Source organism: Peromyscus maniculatus, chromosome 22 (genome assembly GCF_049852395.1).
Source record: "Peromyscus maniculatus bairdii isolate BWxNUB_F1_BW_parent chromosome 22, HU_Pman_BW_mat_3.1, whole genome shotgun sequence".
Lineage (NCBI taxonomy): Eukaryota > Metazoa > Chordata > Mammalia > Rodentia > Cricetidae > Peromyscus > Peromyscus maniculatus.
In genome coordinates this window covers 2,114,126-2,134,273 of record NC_134873.1, presented here as the reverse complement: position 1 = coordinate 2,134,273, position 20,148 = coordinate 2,114,126, and positions in this window count along the sequence as shown.

Below are 20,148 nucleotides of genomic sequence, written 5' to 3'. Positions count from 1 at the left end.
CATAGTCCAGGAATGGAATGATGTCTCTTCCCACCCTGATACATGTGTGAACACACATATGACCACAGGGAATAAATACAATTTAAATAAAAATAAATATATGTTAAAATGCCCCAGTGTTCTAAGTGATGATGTTACAGGCATGAGCCAAGGTGCCTATTTTTGTCCCTGAAAACTAACAGACTAGTAGCCTAAGGGAGGACTATTTCTATATTTGATCATTTGTGTATTAAATAAAAAGACCCCAGAATGTAAATTAATTTGTCATGAAGTCCTTGGCCAAGTGTGGTACATTAACACTGTGTGAGGAACAGAGGGATGTGCAGAGAGAGGCATTAAGATTAACACATGAAAGAAACCAGGAGCTGTGGCTGTGGCTCAGTTTGTAGGCTGCTTGGCTAGGATGCTCAGAGCCCTGGGTTCCATCCAAGCATGACGACTCATGACTGTCATCCTAACACTCAGGAGGGAACAGTGGAGGGCTGTGGAATTTGAGATTATCCTTAGCTGCATGTGTAAAAATGAGGCCACTGGATGCTGCTCCTCATATGGTGCAAAAGTCAGATGGCGGCCTGTGGGACCCAGTCCTCACCTACCATATGGATTCTGAGAACCCAACCACATCCATCCAGCTTGGTTTTGAGAGCCTTTACCCACTAAGCCTTGGTCTTTTTTTTTTTTTTTTTTTTTTTTTTTTTTACACCATTGGGTTTTTTTTGGGGGGGGAGGGGGCGGTACAGGCTTAACCTTGAGACACTGAAATTTCCAATTAGGCAACTCTCTTCCTCCCCTCCCTGCCCCCAAAAAGAGTTTCTCTATGTAGCTCTGGCTGTCCTGGAACTTGCTCTGTAGACCAGGCTAGCCTGTAACTGAGAGATCCACCTGCCTCTGCCTTCCAAGTGCTGGGATTAAAGGCATGCATCACCACTGCCCAACTAGAGTTTATATTTATAATGGGCTCATGTAGTCCCGATAGACTTTGAATTCAAGAGTTTCCTGCCTCCACCTCCCCACTACTCAGATGACTAGTGTCATCATGTCCTGTTTATGCAGAGGCCTAGTGAATGCTGGGCCAACCCTCTACCCACTGAGACCCAACTGAGCTGAAAACATTAATATAGTGGACTTGGTGATGTACAACTGCACACTGATATCCTATCTCAAAAACAAACCACAATAAAAAACAACAACAAAACTTAGTTACCAGCAATTGTGTTTGTGTGTTTTGAGATAGTCTAAGTTGCCTGGGCTGCTCTTGAACTCCTGATCCTCCTGCCTCAGCCTCCTAAGTACTGGTCAGTGCCACTGAGTGAGGAACTAGGACACAAGTTTCCCTCCAATTCCTTTACTCCCCTCCTCTCTTCTTTCTCTCCTCTTCCTCTACTCTCCCCATCTGCCTCTTTGCTCCCCAACTGTTCCCTTCCTCCTTTCTTCCTTTTCCACCTTTCTCTTGTGATGGGGTCTCTTGTAGCCCAGGCTGACCTCAAATTCACTATGTAGCTAAGATAACATTGAACCCCTGGTTCCTCTGCCTTCCTCCACCCTGTGTCCACAAGAGGCTCAGGAGCATGGTGTTATTTTGGCTTTATAGCAAAACCATCTCCTGTATACTATTCAATGAGTCCCCTGACTCCTGACTCCATTTTGGGGTGCCCACCCTCCTTCAGCATTCCTCTGCCAATTCTTCAGCCTCAGTTTCCCCTTATATTTAGGGACAGCCTTGTGATTTCTGGGAACATCCCAGTGTATGAACCTACCTTATGGACTGTTGACTCCCTTGGGTTTGATTAAGGGGACTTACAGGGACAGGGGATCATCCAGCAGGTGCCCCAGGGTGTATCTCTGCCCTGTCACCCTGCCCCCACCTCAATGAAGGCATGCAAGTACATACCAGTTCCTGTAGATGTAGCTGCTGTAGGCACAGGGTCCCTGATGACAAAGCTCAGCTGTTCAGCCTTCATCTTTCAACCTCTGCAAGTTGAAGCCACAGGGACCACCTCCCAAATATCCAGGATGATGAATGGGACTCAGAAAGTGATAAATGTGAGCCATTTACTAAAGGCTTGAACCATCACAGGTATCTTTAAATACACAAAGGAACCCATAATGAAGAGGAACCCTATGAATGTGAACAACATGATAAAACATTTAGATCTGATTGTTCTTTACAATCACACTAAAGAACACATTTGAAAATTAAACCCTATGAATATAATCAAAGTAATAAAGCCTTTTGTAGTGGGTAGCCATTCCAGCTTTGATCTGGAAGTTCCAACCCCCATTAAGGCTTCAGTAACTGTCACACCTACAAGGTGGGCCCTAGAGAGGACCCTGAAGACCCAAGATCTGGATGCACTGGCTCTCTTGGTTCCTGGACCCTGGACGCTGGAGGTAAACCAAGCAGAGTTCTCCAGAGAACACTGCCGGACTGCGCTATACTTTTCCCAGATCCTGTTACCTATCCCTTCACTTGTAAGATACCCAACAAAATAAACCTCCCTTTTAACTACATGGAGTGGCCTTAATAATTTCACCAATAGCCTTTGCATGTCACAGTTGTATTCAAGTACTGAGAACTTATACTAGAAAGAAACAGTATGAATAATAACCAATGTGATGAAGATTTACACATCCTAGTATTCGTAAACAACATTGGAAAGAAATCCTATGAATGTAATCATGTGGTAAAATCTTTACACATTCATTTTCTTAAACAACATGAAAGAATTCACTGGAGAGAAACTTTATGAATGTAATCAATGTGGTAAAGCCTTTGCATATAAAAATATTCTTCACAGACATGAAAGAATACTGACTAGAGAAAAATCCCATTTATTTAACCAATGAGGTAAAGCTTTGCAAACCAGACTCTATCATTTTAGAGATTTCAGTACCATTGGGTGTCTACCAAGATTATCAACCATGGTGAAGTGGAACCGCTTAGAGCATAGAAGAAAACGTGTGTACTTCAGAAGGCAGAGCCAGAAAAGTGACCCAATCCTTTGGAGAAGGCCTGAAGATAAAGAATGGATCCCATCATTAGATATAGAGTTATTTATACTGTTGGAATTTATTTTTACTTTTTTCAGATTGTGACTGCCTTTTTTCTTTGGTCTTGAAGGTATTTTAATTTAATTTTGAATTTTACATGAGCCATAGTCTAAAGACTTTGAACTTTGAAAAAAAGATTTTGGAGTTTTAGTGAGAATTGATATTTTTAAAGAGAAAATTTAATGTGTTTGAATTTATAAAGATTGTTCAACTTATTAAAATCATTTTTGTTTTTAATGTGAGATCTTGTGGATGAATAAGGAAGGAAAGGTTGTGGTTTAACAGTGATGTGTTTTGTGTGTCAAGTTGACAAGTGGTCAATTGTACTGGCTAGTCTTATGTCAATTTCACACACAAAGTGGAATTATCGGAAAGCAAGGAAAGTCAATTAAGAAAAAGCATCCATTAGAATTGGCTGTAATGGCTTTTCCTAATATTGTTTGATGTGCAAGTATCCTAGGTTGTATGAGAAAAGAAACTGAGCAGGCCACCGGGAGCAAGTCAGTAAACAGCATGCCTCCATGGCCTCTGCATTAGCTCCTGCTTCCAAGTTCCTGCCCCATTTAGGCTTCTGTCCTGACTTCCTTAACTGATGAAGAGTAATAGGGAAGTATAGGACAAATAAATCTCTTCTATCCATCTTGCTTCTTTGTTGTGGTGTTTACATTGCCAAAATACTAACTAAGACTTCCTGTCTCAAAAATCCAAAATCAGGGTTGTGGTCAAATGGCTTAGCAATTAAACACACAGCTATTTTTCCAGAGGAGATAGTTTCAGCTCCCAGTACCAACATTGAAGTTGAAAACTATAAGTCCTGTTCCAGTGTATCCAACACCCTCACACAGACATACATACAAAACACCTATGCATGTAAAATAAAAATAAATTATTAAAAAAGAATATATCACATTATGAAAACTTCCTTAACATAATCTGGACTCATTCTTACTCAACTAAGTTTTTTGTTGTCTTCCTTTACATCAAGAGAACTGTATTAACAATTATAATAAGAAGCAATGTGCAGAGCCCCTTCACAGAGGGAAAGGACTCATTCATTCAACCCTTCAATGACCAAATAGGGAATTTCAGCACCTCCAAGTGATAGAAGACAGAAAGAGTATTGGTACATCTTCATCTTCTACATTAGAATGACATATTTGGGAGTATGGAATTTGACTCAGTAGTAAAGGTGCTGTTTGGTACCCAAGTTTGGTTCCTAGCATCAACATCTGATGGCTCAGAACTACTTATAAAGCTAGAGATCTGATGCACTCTTCTGGCTTCCTTGGGCACCAGTTATGCAAATGGCAAAATATGGACTTCTTTCTTTCTTTCTTTCTTCCTTCCTTCCTTCCTTCCTTCCTTCCTTCCTTCCTTCCTTCCTTCCTTCCTTCCTTCCTTTCTTTCTTTCTTTCTTTCTTTCTTTCTTTCTTTCTTTCTTTCTTTCTTTCTTTCTTTCTTTCTTTCTCACTCTGAATGCATATGTGACTCCATGTTTTTAAAAAAGCTTGAATTCATGTATATTTTTTGCTTTTTTTTTCTAAATAAAAAAATAAATTTAATTTAGGTGTATTGTCAGAGCATGGTCCTGGAAAGGAGTCATTTGAGGAGAGTTCTGAATGTTTATGCGAGCTGACTTCAGATTTCTTAATATTATTTGCTGTTTTATTTGGTTAAATGTTGAAGCTATTCTTTATATGCCTGAATGGAAAAATATGTTTGTTTGTCCCATGTGAACTGCTTTTATCATTGTATACAGCTTGAAATCATGAGAACTTGACTCATCTAACCTTTCTTAACTCACAGAGTATAAATTGTTTTTGCCAATAAGTAAATTTGGATATTTTATGATATTTTAGTCCTCCTCACTTATCAACTCCATTCTTCCAGATCCTGCCACCTCTAGAGCAGTGAAAAGTAGCACTTGAGAAGAAACCAGAAGTCAGCTACAAATTAAGAGATTGATGACACTCAGTGAAGGAGGTGAGTGAGAATCATGGGAAAGAAACTAGGGAAGGCTTTGCCTTATGTTGAAATAGTGCATCATGTTTTTTTGTGTGTATGTGTCTGTACATATTTTTCTTTTTATTGAGAGATTTTCTGTTTGTTTTACATATCAACCACGAATTCCTCTGTCATCCTCCCCCCCCCCCGCATTCGCCCCCAGTGCATCATGTTTTCAAAGAAAGGAGGCATACAAGTATTAAAACTGGAAATGTTAGATATCTTGAAAATTGATTATGATTATTATTCATGGTTCCCAGAAGATGGAATTTTAGATGAAGTATGGGGTAAAGCCCAAAACGACATTGAAAAGGCATAGAAAAATGAAAAAAAAAATCCCTGTTCAATTTTGTGTCCTTTGGTCATTAACATGGACTGCTATCAAACTAAGAAAGATAAGGAGGACATAAATCATATAGGACTCATTGTGAATTCCTTCAATGAATATAAACTTCATGATCAAACTTTTAAATTGGCAAAAGAGGAAAAAAGGTGTTTTTTTCTTGTTCAGACAAAATCAAAAGTAAAAATATCATCACATATATGTGTGCAGAGGATAGTTCCCTCAGCTCCCTCACTGGAACCTCCTTTACATACTTATCCTCCATTTTCTGAAAATGACCCTGAAGCATGGTGTGAGTAATTTACTGATAAATCTAATCTTGAATTCTCTCCATTTTGGTGAAGACTTAGGAGAGCCTATGATAAAGTTGACTTCATTTACCAATCCATCCTGGTTCCGTGAAGTGCAATTGGAATTTCTAGTGAAACTTCAGCAAAATCAAAATGTTTAACATCTAATTATTCACTAACCAATCTATTTAAACTCTAAGAGATGGCATTGAACTGTTCTAGCTTACTATCTCAAGAAGCAAAAAATAACTACAGCTATTTCAATCTGGACCAAAGATGTATTTGTGTATCCTTTGGATCCTTTCTTGCCTTCAAATGTACTTATTTACCCCACTGAAAATTGTCATATACCAGTTTTATAGCACAAGAGAATAAACCTTTGGAAAGGCATTTTCTCTTTTCTGTTCCCTTACTCAAACATAATGGCATCTACTCTAATTTTAATGGGCTTTATTTTCTCAAGGCATGACACACTCCCCTACTATGTATAAAGACTATATAGGATATATGTTAGAGTCTGTGTGGCAGGCCTTCCATTAGTCTTAGATTATTCAACATATAGATGATATCCTGTTGACTTGATCCAAAGAGGAAGAGCTACAATTCATATATGACATGACTCGGGATGCCAGAAAACAAACACAAAATAATGGATTTATTATTGAATCAAAATGGTACAATAATCAGGCCCTGTCTAATATTTAGATAAACTAGTTACTAGAACAACTGTTAAACCACACAAACACAGAAATGTCCATTAGAGAAGATAACTTAAAAACATCTGATGACTTTGGAAATTATTAGGGGCTATTAATTGGCTGTGCTCTTCATTAGGAGTAACTAATGATACACTAACCTTTGTATTTAAAATTGTTGAAGGATAGACCACATTGTATAGTCCTATCTACACTAAGAGGGGCATTTGTATATTCCGTGTATCCTTGGTTCCTGTTAAACTTACTTATTTGACCCACCAAATTGTCTCTTACACTTATTATAGCACAAGAGGAGAACCTTTGAAATGGATTTATTTACACCATAAGGGGTAAAAATACTAGCAGCTCACCTTACATTTATTGCTCAATTAGTAAATCAGGGCAGGACCAATTGTCAAAAATTATACATATTTGGTTGTTGCTGTATTATATTACCCTTAGATAACAATCAGTTGAAGTGTTTTAAAGAATTGCATGGACTTTCAAATCATTTGAACAGTACTATGGAAAGATAGGAAATCATTATCTAGCTGTCAATATAGGGTTTTCCTAATGTGACCTTAATTTGTAATTACAAAAATTGTCCAAACTTCTTTCATTCTACAGCCTGAAACTTATTATTTTATTGATTGCTCACTAATGAATTAGGAGAGATTCATAGTCCAGATATTCATCAATCTATTAATATCTTTTTCCTGAGCTCAACAGGTGGAACTGGCTGTATTCATTCATGTATTACAGTTAATTTATAAACTGTCAAGCTGGTGTAGCTACCCTAACATCTAACAAAAGAGACCTCCAACCAAAATTAATCAAAAGAGATGAAGGACATTTCATACTTACCAAAGGAAAAATTCACCAAGAAACATCTCAACTCTCAATATCTATGCCCCAAATGCAATGGGACACACATTCATAAAAGAAAAATTAATGAAGCATAAATCATACATTAAATCCCACACATTAATATTGGGAGACTTCAAAGGTTTTATTAATTAAAAAAACCCATAGCCAGATATTGGCATAAAACCTGAAAGATCAGAGAGGCAGAGAGCAATCCACTATTTCTTACCCCTACGAAATCCTCCACCAAAAGAGAGTGGATTCCTGTTTCCTCATACCTTATATACCTTTCTGTGTCATGTCATATTACTTCCTGAGATTAAAGGCACGTGTGTTTCCCTAGCAACGGCCTGAGATCTCAAGTGCTGGGATTAAAGGTGTGTGCCACCATGCCTGGCTCTGTTCCCAGTGTGGCCTTGAATTCACAGAGATCCAGATGGATTTCTCCTGAGTGATAGGATTAGGGATGTGTGCCACCACTCTCTGGCCTTATGTCTAATCTAGTGGCCGGCTATGTCCTCTGATCCTTAGATAAGTATATTAGGGTACACTATATATCAGCACATTTTCCCTTTTCTGTCTAAAATAATAAAATAAGGTTATAACTAATATAAGAAAACTATATACAATAAGTTCAATAAGTATATACAATATATACAGTCAAAAATTACATTAACAATGTCCAGTCTATTAACTTTAACAAATTCAAACAAAAACTCCATTATTTATCATATCTTGATGAGTCCAAAACATTGTACCTAAATCACATTCTACCCTAACTTGTTTTTTTAATTTTATAATTAATTTAATTTTCCATATCAGCCATGGATTACCCCTGTCATCCCTCCTCCTACCCCTCCCCGACTTCCCCCCAAACCACTCCCCATTCCCACCTCCTCCAAGGCAAGGACTCCCCTGGGGATTCAGCTCAGCCTGGTAGATTCAGTTGGGGTAGGTCCAGTCCCCTCCTCCCTTCACCTAGGCTGAGCAAAGTGTCCCAGCATAGGTCCTAGGTTCCAAAAAAGCCAGCTCATGCACTAAGGACAGGTCCCGGTCCCTGGGGGCCTTCTAAATAGTTCAAGCTATCCAGTTAGCCTAATCGAGTTCCATGGGGGCTCCTCAGCTATTGGTTCATAGTTCATGTGTTTCTACTAGTTTGGCTATTTGTCCCTGTGCTTTTTCCAATCTTGATCTCAATATCTCTTGCTCATATAATCCCTCCTCTCTCTTGCCGATTGGACTCCAGCAGTTCCACCTGGAGCTTGGCAGTGGATCTCTGCATCTGCTTCCATCAGTTACTGGATAAGAGTTCTATCACGACAGTTAGGGTGTTTGGCCATCTGATCACCAGAGTAGTTCAGTTTGGGCTTTCTCTCAACAATTGCCAGTAGTCTATTGTGGGGTATCTTTGGGGATTTCTGGGGACCTCTCTAGCACTTTGCTTCTTCCTATTCCCATGGGGTCTTCATTTATCATGGTCTCCTATTTCTTGTTTTCCCTCTCTGTTCTTGATCCAGCAGTGATCTCCCGCTCCCCTAAACTCTCTTTCCCCCTACCCTTGCCCTTCATTACCCCCCTCCCATGACCAGTTTGCTCATGTAGATCTCATCCATTTCTCTGTTGTTAGGCAATCCCTGTATCTTTCTTAGGATCCTCTTTACTAGGTATCCTCCCTGGAGCCGTGAGTTGCAGTCTAGTCATTCTTTGCTTTACATCTAGTATCCACCTATGAGTGAGTACATACCATGTTTGTCTTTCTGAGTCTGGGTTACCTACCTCAGGATGATATTTTCTAATTCTATCCATTTGCCTGCAAATTTCATGATGTCATTGTTTTTCTCTGCTGAGTAGTACTCCATTGTGTATATGCACCACATTTTGTTTATCCATTCTTCAGTTGAAGGGCATCTAGGTTGTTTCCAGGTTCTGGCTATTACAAACAATGCTGCTATGAACATAGCTGAGCGTGTGCCCTTGTAGTATGATTGAGCATTCCTTGGGAATATGCCCAAGAGTGGTATAGCTGGGTCTTGGGGGACATTGATTCCCAATTTTCTAAGAAAGTGCCATATTGATTTCCAAAGTGGCTGTACAAGTTTGCATTCCCACCAGCAGTGGAGGAGTGTTCCCCTTGCTCCACATCCTCTCCAACATAAGCTGCCTTCAGTGTTTTTGATCTTAGCCTTTTTGATGGGTGTAAGGTGGTATCTCAGAGTCATTTTGATTTGCATTTCCCTGATGATTAGGGATGTTGAGCAATTCCTTAAATGTCTTTCAGCCATTTGAGCTTCCTCTGTTGAGAATGACCGCAATGACCAGAGAGGCTGCAGCCGCCGCAATGACCAGAGACACTGCAGCTGCCGCCATGACCAGCAGCATGTGAAGACACCAGTAAGCCACCAGCCACATGGCAAGGTATAGATGTATGGAAATGGATCAATTTAAGATAAAAGCACAGTTAGCAAGATAAGGACAGTTGGCAAGAGGCCTGCCACGGCCATACAGTTTGCAAGCAATATAAGTGTCTGTGTTTATTTGGTTGGGTCTGAGCGGCTGTGGGACTGGCGGGTGACAAAGATTTGTCCAGACTGTGGCCAAGGCGAAAAAATCAAGCTACATTTAGCTCTATAGCCCATTTCTTAATTGGACTGTTAGGCATTTTGATGTCTAATTTCTTGAGTTCTTTATATATTCTGGATATCATCCCTATTTCAGATGTGGGGTTGATGAAGAACTTTTCCCATTCTATAGGCTGTCACTTTGTCTTGTTGACCATGACCTTTGCTCTATAAAAGCTTCTCAGTTTCAAGAGGTCCCATTGATTGATTGATTCTCTCAGTGTCTGTGCTACTGGTGTTATATTTAGGAAGTGATCTCCAGTGCCAATGCATTCAAGACTACTTCGTACTTTCTCTTCTATCAGGTTCAGAGTAACTAGATTTATGTTGAAGTCTTTGATCCACTTGGACTTAAGTTTTGTGCATGGTGACAGATATGGATCTATTTGCAGCCTTCTACATGTTGACATCCAGTTATGCCAGCATCATTTGTTGGAGATGTTTTCTTTTTTCCATTGTACAGTTTTGGCTTCTTTGTCAAAAATTGTATGTTCATAGGTGTATGGATTAATGTCAGGGTCTTCAATTCAATTCCATTGGTCCACATGTCGGTTTTTATGCTGGTACCAAGCTGTTTTTATTACTGTAGCTCTATAGTAGAGCTTGAAGTCAGGGATTGTGATACCTCCAGAGGTTGTTTTATTGTACAGGGTTCTTTTGACTATCCTGGGTTTTTTGTTTATCTGAATGAAGTTGTGTATTGTTCTTTCCAGGTCTGTGAAGAATTGTGTTGGGATTTTGATGGGGATTGCATTGAATCTGTAGATTGCTTTTGGTAAAATTGCCATTTTTACTATGTTAATCCTTCCTATCCATGGGCATGGGAGCTCTTTCCATTTTCTGACATCTTCTTCAGTTTCTTTTTTTGGGGGGGACTTAAAGTTCTTGTCATACAGATCCTTCACTTGCTTAGTTAGAGTTACCCCAAGGTATTTTATATCATTTGTGCCTATTGTAAAGGGTGATGTATCTCTGATTTCCTTCTCAACCTGTTTGTCAATTATATATAGGAGAGCTAATGATTTTTTTTGAGTTAATCTTTTATCCTGCTACATTGCTGAAGGTGTTTATAAGCTGTAAGAGTTCCTTGGTTGAATTTTTGGGGTAACTTATATATACTATCATGTCATCTGCAAATGGAGAAAGCTTGACTTCTTCCTTTCCAATTTGTATCCCCTTGATCTCCTTATGTTTTCTTATTGCTCAGGCTAGAATCTCAAGTACTATATTGAATAAGTATGGGGAGAGTGGACAGCCTTGTCTTGTTCCTGATTTTAGTGGATTCGCTTTGAGTTTCTCTCCATTTACTTTTATGTTGGCTGTTGGCTTGCTGTAAATTGCCTTTATTATGTTTAGGTATGTTCCCTGTATTCCTGATCTCTCAAGACCTTTATCATGAAGGGGTGTTGGATTTTGTCAAATGCCTTTTCAGCATCTAGTGAGATGATCATGTGTTTTTTTTTTCCTTCAGTTTGTTTATATAGTGTATTACATTGACAGACTTTCATATGTTGAACCACCCTTGCATCCGTGGGATGAAGCCTACTTGATCATGGTGGATAATTGTTTTGATGTGTTCTTGGAGTCTGTTTGCCACTATTTTATTGAGTATTTTTTGCATCAATGTTCATGAGGGAGATTGGTCTGTAGTCCTCTTTTTTTTTGTTTGGCTTGGGAATCAGGGTAATTGTAGCCTCATAGAAGGAGTTTGGTAATGTTCCTTCTGTTTCTATTGTGTGGAACAATTTAAAGATTATTGGTATTAACTCTTCTTTGAAGATCTAGTAGAATTCTATGCTGAAACCATTTGGTCCTGGGCTTTTTTTTTTTTTTTGGTTGGGAGACTTTTAATGACTGATTCTATTTTCTTAGGGGTTATTGGACTATTTGAATAGTTTATCTGGTCTTGATTTAACTTAGATATGTGGTACCTATCCAGAAAATTATCCATATCTTTTATATTTTCCAGTTTTGTGGAGTAGAGGTTTTTGAAGTATGGCCTGGTGATTCTCTGGATTTTCTCAGTGTTAGCTGTTAAGTCTCCCTTTTCATTTCTGATTTTGTTAATTTGGATGCTCTCTCTCTGTCTTTTGGTTAGTTTGGATAAGGGCTTATCCATTTTGTTGCTTTTCTCAAAGAACCAAGTCTTTGTTTCATTGATTCTTTGTATTATTGTTCTCTTTGTTTCTATTTTGTTGATTTCAGCTCTCAATTTGATTATTTCCTGGCATCTATTCCTCCTGGTTGACTTTGATTCTTATTGTTCTAGAGCTTTCAGGTGTGCAATTAAGTCACTAGTGTGAGATTTCTCCAGCTGCTTTATGTGGGCATTTAGTGCTATGAATTTCCCACTTAGCACTGCTTACATAGTGTCCCATAAGTTTGGATGTGTGGTATATTAAAGACTCCAGGAAGTCTTTAATTTCTTCCATGACCCACTGGTGATTCAGTTGAGCATTATTCAATTTCCATGAGATTGTAGGCTTTCTGTAGTTTTTGTTATTGTTGAAATCTAACTTTAAATCATGGTGGTCTGATAGAACACAGGAGGTTATTCCAATTTTTTTTATCTGTTGAGATTTGCTTTGTGGCCAAGTATGTGGTCGATTTTAATGAAGGTTCCATGGGGTGCTGAGAAGAAGTTAATTCTTTTTTGTTAGGATGGAATGTTCTGTAGCTATCGATTAAGTCCATTTGAGTCATAACATCAGTTAAGTCTTTTATTCCTCTGTTAAGTTTCAATTTTTCGTATCTGTCCAGTGGTGAGAGAGGTATTGAAGTCTCCCACTATTAATGTGTGGGATTTTATATGTGATTTAAGCTTTAGTAATGTTTCTTTTACATATGTGGGTGCCCTTGTGTTTGGGGCATAAATGTTCAGAATTGAAACTTCATCTTGGTGGATCTTTCCTGTGATGAGTATGCAATGTCCTTCTTTATCTCTTTTGATTGGTTTATTTTGAAGTCTATTTTTCTGGATATTAGGATGGCTACACCCGCTTGCTTCTTAAGACCATTTGATTGGAAAGACTTTTCCCAGCCTTTTATTAGGTAGTGTCTATCTTTGAAATTGAGGTGTGTTTCTTGTATGCAGCAGAAAGATGAGTCCTGCTTTCATATCCATTCTGTTAGCCTGTGTCTTTTTATAGGTGAATTAAGTCCCTTGATAGTAAGGGATGTTAATGACCAGTGATTGTTCATTCCTGTTATTTTTTGGTGGTAGTGTGTGTGTACTTGTCTTCTTTGGGGTTTACTGCTGTGGTGTTATCTATTGCCTGTGTGTGTATCTGACTTCCTTAGGTTGGAAATTTCCTTCTAGTGTTTTCTGTAGAAATGGCTTTGTGGATAAGTAGTGTTTAAATCTGGCTTTGTCTTGGAATGTCTTGTTCACTCCGTCTATAATGATTGAAAGTTTTGCAGGGTATATTAGCCTAGGCTGGCATCCATGGTCCTCTTAGTGTCTGCATTACATCTGTCCAGGTCCTTCTGGCTTTCAAAGTCTCCATTGAGAAATCGGGTGTTATCTGATGGGTTTGCCTTTATAAGTCACTTGTTTTTTTCCCTTGCTGCTCTTAATATTCTTTCTTTATTCTGCATGTTTAGTTGTTTAATTATTATGTAGCAAGGGGCCTTTTTTGGGGAGGTGGTCTAGTCTGTTTGGTGTTCTATAGGCTTCTTGTATCTTCATAGGCATTTCCTTCTTTAAGTTGGGAAAGTTTTCTTCTATGATCTTGTTGAATATATTTTCTGTGCTTTTGAGTTGGTATTTTTCTCCTTCCTCTATCCCTATTATTCTTAGGTTTGATCTTTTCATGGTATCCCAGATTTCTTGGACATTTTGTGTTATGACTTTTTGGCATTGATATTTTCTTTGACTAACGAATCTATTTCCTCTATTGTATCCTCTACACCAGAGATCCTCTCTTCTATCTCTTTTATTCTGTTGGTTATGCTAGCATCTATGTTTCCTGTTCATTTATTCAGATTTGCTATTTCCAGCATTCCCTCTGTGTCTTCTTCATTGTGTCTATTTCCCTGTTCAGGTCTTGAAACTGTTTCCCTTATCTGTTTCATTGCTTTGTCATGGTTTTCTTTAAGGGATTTATTGTTTTCTTCCACTTTTTTATTTGTCCTCTAGTTCTTTATAGATTTCTTCCCATTTTTGTTTGACTTTTTCTTATTTTCTTTATTGTTTTCCTCCATTTTTTGTTTATCTTTTCCTTAATTTCATTTTTTCTTGAAAGACCTCTAGCATCTTCATGATGCTATTCTTAAGGTTCTTTCTTCTGCTTCTTCCACCTTGTGATATTCATTGTCTTGCTGTTGGAGGAGGGCTAGGTTCTGGTGATGCTATATTGCTCTTTATGTTGTTGTATGTACTTCTGCCTTGACATCTGCCCATCTCCTCATCTAATAGGTATGAGAGGTGCCTGTGTCTGAGCAAGTTGCTGTTGGTCCACTCTGTGTTTGTTGTGTCTGTGTCTCAGGGGGCCCTTCTGGGTTTAATCTTAGCTCTTGCCCTGATTGGAGCTGGCAGCTTCTGTGTCTCAGTGAGCTGCCCTTGGGTCAACCCAAGCTAGTTGATTCTGTGACTCACGGATTCATTCTTTGTCTTATCAGGGCTCTTTGTCTAGTCAAAGCTAACAGATTCTTTATTTCTGGAAGCCTCTCTTGGTCCAAAGAAAGGTGGAAGATTCTTCTCAGAAAGCCACTCTTGGTTTAATCAGGGCTGGCAAATTCCCTGTCTCTTTAATTTACTTTTGGTCCAATGATGGCTCTTTGTCTAATGAGATCTCTCTCTTTCTCTTGGCCAGATGGGAGTTGTATGGGCCAGGTGGGAGCTCTCTGGGCTGGATGGGAGCTCTCTGGGCTGGATTGGAGCTCTCTCTGGGCCAGAATGGCACCCTGGGCCTCTTTGGAGCTTGGGGTTGGTCTCCAAGCCTCAGGAAGTGGCTGGGGTCTTGGGTGGATGGGTGTTGGGGCAGGACATGTAGATTACAGGGTCCACTGGGGGGTCTTGGCGAAGGGGAACATTCCCACAGGAACTTGTTTGTTGGCAGCAATTGGGGCCGAGTTGGGCGGGTCTTCCCCGGGAACGTCTGGGGCCCAGACATGGGACCTAGGGGCAGGCCTCCCTGGGTATGTACCAAGTCACTCATGTCTTGGGCCAGATGGGAGCTCTGGGTCGTTGGGGAGCTGGGGGTTGGTCTCTAAGTCTCAGGATGTGGCAGGTGTCTCGAGCGGATGGATGAGGGGGTAAGGCGTGTAGATTGCAGGGTCTGTTGGGGGGTCTTGGAGAAGGGGAGCCTTCCTGCAGGTGCCCTGCTCACTGGTCAGTAACCGGGGCTGAGCTGGGTGTGTCTTTCTCTGGCATGAGTCTCTACCCTAACTTGTATTGCTAATCAAAAACTATCTTTTGATGTCTTTCAAATTTATATATTTTACACCTTTTTAGTGAGTTTCTTTTCTGAATTTGTTAACAATAAAAACTGTAACTATAACTATCTATTCTTCAACTCCCTCAGAGAACCAAGAAGGAAACAATATTAACTAAATAAGCAGGAAGTGCAAACAAGCAACTTCCAAAAAATGTGAGAAATGACAGAAACAGCTAGCTGCCTGGAAAGTCACCCAAGATTACTCTACAACATTGGGCCATCTATCTTTGGCCTACAGGCTTAGCATATCTGACAGACTTTTCTGTGAAGCAGGATTTTCTAATGAGCCTTCCTACCTTGTCTTGGCAAGGATTGGCAGTCCTTTCTTTTGTGTTCTTCTTGTCCATTTTAGACAGCATACTGTTGGCAGTCTAGGCAAGGGCACTCTCTTGCTCTGTGGCTAACTTTAGCCACACTGAAAGGAAACTCATAAGGAATTTCTTCAATGCCCACCATTTTCTCTGAAGGAGACTGGTGCTTCCAGGAGCAGACATGTCTCAGTTATAAAAAAAAAAGAATCTATGTTATTAAATCTATGTTGGTTATGCTTGCATCTGTAGTTCCTGTTTGTTTACTCAGATTTTCTATTTCCAGCATTCCCTCAGTTTGTGTCTTCTTCATTTTTTCTGTTCCAATTTTCAGGTCTTGAACTGTTTCCTTCACCTGTTTAATTGTTTTTCATGGTTTTCTTGGATTTCTTTAAGGGATTTATTGATTTCTTCCAATTTTTTTTGTTGGCCATTTCCTCAATTTCTTTAAGAGAATTTGTCATTTCCTCTTTAAAGGCCTCTATCATCTTGATAAAGTTATTTTTAAGGTCACTTTCTTCTGCTTCTTCTATGCTGTGATGTTCAGGTCTTGCTGTTGTAGAATCACTAGGTTCTGGTGATGCCATATTGCTCTCTATGTTGCTGTATGTATTTTTGCACTGGTGTCTACCCATCTCTTCCTCCAATAGGTGCAAGAGGTGCCTGTGTCTATGGAAGCTGCTCTTGGTCCAATTATGTTTGTTGTGTCTGTGTCTCAGAGGTCCACTCTGGGTCCAATCTTAGCCCTTGGTCTAATTGGAGCTGGCAGATTCTGTGTCTCAGTAAGCTTCTAGCGTCACAGGGGGATGGGTAGGTTTGGGGTAGGGCATGAGTCTTGTAGATTACAGGGTCAGATGGTAGGTTTGGTGGGGAGCCTGCAAACAGGATCTTTTCTGCTGGCCAGTAACTGGGGTAGCAATGGGTAAAGATTCCCAGGGGCTTTACTTTCAAAGGTCTTAGATGGCTCTTTCTCTCTGCAATTTCTAACACATCTCATCTTTGCATATTTCCACTCTCTACATGCAGCTATTCACAGCAGGTGTCTCATCGGTTTGGTATCTCAATGTAATTGTGGTCTCAAAATGCAACTTGACTTCATGCTCATGGCTTGGTGAAATGAACTCTGAGTCTCTTCACTGGGGCTATGACTTTGCAAAACAGGTGGCAGAAACAGTTTTGAAATGAAACCACAGTGGAAGAGTCTGTGACCTTTAAATTTTGTATCTTTCTCATTTCAAGGACCAAAAATAGCATGTAGATGATATCACCATATAGTCTTCTAGCTTTGGATTAAACAGATTTCATTGGAGCAGAGCAGCAGCAGGTTCTGTATGAAGTTGTTTTCTGGAATTAGGAATCATCTTACCTTTTCATTGTGAAGAAACACTATAACCAACATGATATTTCTTCTGATTTCAGAGCAGAGCTTAAGAAACTGGGCTAAAATGGTTCCAGACAACATTTTGTGCTTGGGGACTGAGAAGTAGGTGAACAGCTGGATGACAACCCTTTGCTTCCACAGTTACAAGTGTAGTAACATATGGATGGACTCAACTGTCTCTGCTTGATGCCAACAAATTCTACCATCTCATCCTTTGTTGTTTGCCTAAGCCATAGGGGCCATCTTCTATATTTATGCTGACCTCACTATATAGACATTGTAAAGAAATGGGTAAAACACTGTACATTTAACCCCTGAGCTACGTGGAACACATCTGGACTTTTACCCAATTGAGGATGAACTCACTTGAGTGGGAAGCTGAGCTAACCTTGACCAGAAAGGAACCATGTGATTTGCTGTCATATTGGCTTGTGATCTTATTAGTATAGATGCAGTAATGTGGCATGGCCCTCATTTTTGATAATGGTTTAATATTAAAAATAGGCCAATGCCATCTGACTACTTTGTTACTGAAACCACATAGAATGAACCAAAATGAAAACATCCAGAAACATCATGGAAACTGAGCTCTCGGGGGATTACCCCATTTAGACTCTGAAGATGACATCTGACTTCAGTGGTATGTGTTAGTTTTGATTTACTGTTGACACATTGTATTACCTAACATATTTACTGGACTACAGAGGGGAGTGAAGATTTTTCTTAACCATGTCCCTTTAGCACTAGCCAAGTATCAAAGGAAGTTTCTAACACTTTGCAAGTCAGAAGGCTCATGAGAATTTGCATTAGTCTTGAGCCAGTTCTGGGAAAGCACCCATCCCAAGAGAGTCAAAAGAATAGATTGCAGGGTGCTAGACAAGCTTCTGCCAGTGAGAATCTAGGATATCTGGAGGCTACAAATTGAAGCTATCCTGGGTCTTATTACCTCCCATCATGTCCATGTCCCCTACTTAGAATCACCACACCTGTTCTTCCTTAATATTCTTGTGATTGCACTGCTACGTTTCATGTTCATTCTTGTGTCTGCCCAAGCATGCCCTGGGAACCCATGCTTTTATTTCCATTTTCTAGTTTCTTTGACATAAACAAGTTGTGGAAAATAATTTTTTCAATAAATGATTTCTATATGTAACCCTAGATGTACTAGAACTCACTTTGTAGATCAGGATGACCTTGAACTTGCAGAGATCCACGTGCTTCTGACTCCCGAGTGCTATGCTTAAAGGCATGTGTCAAGATCACCCTGCTCAGAAAAAGAACATTATAATATTGTTTATTTTCAGTTATTGGGGCTGGAGAGATGGCTCAGCAGTTAAGAGCACTGGCTGTTCTTACAGGGGACCTGAGTTCAATCCCATTAACCACATAGTGGCTCACAACCATTTATAATGGGATCTGATGCCCTCTTCTGGCAAGCAGGCATACCTGCAGACAGGGAACTCATACATTAAAAAAATCTGTCTATTCTCAGTTATTTTATTTTTTTTCTATTTTCTGCATCCTGAAATCTCTAAACTATGACTGCTTAATTCCACATTACTTATGGTAATTTATATTGAACCTTTTCTTACCTGGACAGCCTGATTTATTTAGAAAGCCATCTCTAAAAAGCAGAATTTAGCCTGTGTGATTTCATGTGCTTTGACTTCTTTGATCATGGGTGCTGACTGCCACACAGCATAATTAAAAAAAAGTATGAGGTGACTCTTCACATTCAAGTGTTTTGTCTGATATAGTACTTTAACTTTTATTACAGTAATCTCTGTACACCATTCACAACATAACATATAATAACACTCATCTAGACAAATCTACAAAGGTTATAAGGAAATAGGAAGACATGTTCATTCAGTCCCAATAATTGTCTCTGAATTCAATAGCAAGCCTCTTGCTGAATGTAAACCAAACTGGTGAAATTTATAAGGAGACAATTCCCTTTTGTATATTGCTATTTTTTCACATGCAAGATAAATATGTCAGTAGTAAAAACAACTGTACTTTTATTTTGAATTTTATAGTGGAGTTTTGCTGGATGTTGTAAGCATCAATTTGATGATGTTTTGGTATATATTTGTTGCTTCTGTGTATCTGTTATAGACAACAATTAAAAACTGTAATCATGGTTATGATAAAGATGCCATGTATTATATGGACAATGTCTTGTGTTTCCTGTCTGATTTATTTTAAATGTATGTATCAAGGAAACTTTTATTTATTTCCCTAGCTTATTATGTATTTTCTCTTTAGCTGTCTTTTATTAAAGTGGTATTTCACAGAGTCATCATCAGTCTAACAATTGTCAAGTTCCTAAATTCAGCCATGCCTGTGTATAAGAGATGACCATCACCAGGTTTGTTGATTGTTGATTTTCTTTTATAAAAAAAATCTGGTAATGAGGTTCACTGGACCATCATTCAGAGCAACCAGCATCTCTCCCAACAAATTGAATATAATTCTGCCCTGATTCATGTGATATCATGGGGTTTAGGAGCAGCTAGGCTTTATATGCAGGGAAGACAAATGAGAAGGCAAGTTCCACATGTGCCACTGTAGAAAAGCCAGTATACAAACCAAGTGGAGACATTCCCATGTGGGTGCCTTTGGTTACTCACACTCCTGTCAGTATCCCCTTATCCATTATCAGTAAGTAAGCCCAAAAAACTCACTGGTTTCACAAAGTAGACTCTGGTGAAAGTGTGCCTTTATTTCTAATTGGAACTTAACAGGGAGGTGAAAGACATTCCTTCATCTTCCATGCACAGGCTTACATCTCATAACAGATCATAAATTTATTTGTTATTATTCCTATGTCTGATAGTTATGCAGAAAAGAAACTAAAAGTAAAAGAAAATGTTAGAAATATCTGAGTATGGAAATGGCCTTTGTAATGAAGGATTTAGATGGATGAAGATGCAGATGGCTGGATTTTTCCAGAATAAAAGATTAGAAAACATTTTGCAAGTTTTGAGATTCTGAGTAAGGTATTGATGGAACATAAAAAATGAAACTTAGACATGATGTACTGTGAATTAAAGTTGTCAAGGTCAGAGATCAAGTATTTCAAAGATTGACCAAAATGTATGTGAAATCAAAGTTTATTTAGAAATGTCTGACTATTGAAATATTATATATAGT